Source organism: Dipteris shenzhenensis, chromosome 9 (assembly GCF_047967505.1).
Source record: "Dipteris shenzhenensis isolate YYH24624 ecotype China chromosome 9, Dip_SZ_1.0, whole genome shotgun sequence".
Classification (NCBI taxonomy): Eukaryota; Viridiplantae; Streptophyta; class Polypodiopsida; order Gleicheniales; family Dipteridaceae; genus Dipteris; species Dipteris shenzhenensis.
This window is the reverse complement of record NC_141604.1, coordinates 10,997,304-10,998,956: the sequence shown is the minus strand read 5'-3', so window position 1 is coordinate 10,998,956 and position 1,653 is coordinate 10,997,304. Positions and strand designations below refer to the sequence as shown.

The following is a 1,653-nucleotide window of genomic DNA, read 5'->3' as shown; positions in this document are numbered from 1 at the left end:
AAAACTTGGCAAATCATTGATCAACAAAAGTGAACGGTGACTTTGAATAACAAGCTTCTTGATCCCTTCAAAAAGGATGGATACGTTTCCACCATGCATACGTGGACAGATATATGTAGATAAAGAGATCCCAGTGCTAATACAAACTTAACGATGAGGTTAAGAAATTCCATGCTAAAAGCCAACTAGAAAAAGTTTGGCGATGCCAAAAATAGAGCAACCTAGCTTGGAGGTCTCGAGAGTTGGGCGATGTACAAATGGGCTGGACGAGCTATATTTCTAGAGCTTCCCATGTGAAGGAAAGGTGGGCGACTTGTCTTAGATCATGTCGGAGCTGAATTCCGATGCGCAAAGCTCCTCCAAGGCTGGGCAACTTGCTGTTAGCAGGCGTCAGGACAGCAAAAGACGAGATCTCTTTCTCCTGTGAAGTGAGCAACGAATGTAGCAAGGCTCCGCAAGACGATGGAAGCACATAGCAGTGCAACAATACGGAAGTGCAGGATGAGAGCTCCGATGCCATACCTCTCTTCGTGATTGGCTTTTCATCAACTCTTGAATACCCATATACTATTGCAATTTTACGGGCTGAAAGCCCCTAACGTGTAGTAACGCATAGATAGAACTAGCTCCCATGAAAGCTCAAAGGAATGCTCACATTGAAGGCTATACTCGTTTGGATATACATCTTTGTGTGTAAGCAACGGGAAAAACATAAATTTAGGATTCTGATTAATAATGGTTATATCACGATGATATAAATCAACTTGACATGTTCTCTTTGCCATGCAGCTATCCAGTCAATAGCAACATTACCTACAAAAGGACCACATCAATGGTAAACGTTTACATCTCAATTACATAAAGCAAAGCAGAGAGCTAAGCTGAAAGCAGAACAGAGAACTGAGCTGAAAGCAGAACTAAAAACAAAAGCTAATGAGAGAGGGGCACGCTCTCTCATATTATAAACAACAGCAACAGCAGAGGAAGTGTGCCACCTCCCCCCATACTTCACATATGGAAACAAAAAAATAACTTTCTCGATGTGTATTTCATGCTTACGCAGGGGTCATATTAATCTTCTCTGTATTGTTCTAATTTTATCAAACGTCTTCGAAGAGACTTTTTAAACCTCTCTCATTTCACATTTCCTATAAACTTACAATTTTACCTAGCTAGTTCTTTATTTTTAAATGCATGTTCTTGATGGTGGGCGAGCACTATGGAATCAAAAGAAACGATCATGATATTGGCATGCTATCAAAAAGAGAAGTCATAAGCTCATGCAACCAATACCTTAGTCGTGAATTTGTTGGGATTCAATTTTTTCAGAGTGCTAATCTTTGCCCATCCGAAATAATAAAAGTACTACCCTTGATATTTACTTGGAAGATCAGGTCCAATGGACCTGATGTCATTTCTCGTCTCCAAATTGTTCTAACTTCTTTTTCTAAATTAGCTAAAGTTTGATTACTGTTCCAAATTAGCAATTAGATATAAAAGACTGGGTTTAGAAGAACATATTTGATATCATTGATCGATTTCTCGAGGATTTAAAAAAGTTCTTCAAGGATGATAACTTGGTCATATTGACCGTAGCACCAATGTAGCAACAATGATGCGTTTGAGAGAAAATGTTAACGTAGTATAGGAAAG

At 39.0% G+C, this 1,653-nt stretch overlaps 1 non-coding gene across 1 annotated transcript; it reads right to left on the bottom strand.

Annotated features, from left to right (window-relative positions):
- Positions 1 to 1,019: 1,019 nt before the first annotated feature.
- Positions 1,020 to 1,120, bottom strand: LOC147898185 (U6 spliceosomal RNA). The gene has a single exon (XR_015541620.1). It is a non-coding gene; the product is annotated as a U6 spliceosomal RNA (small nuclear RNA).
- Positions 1,121 to 1,653: the final 533 nt, after the last annotated feature.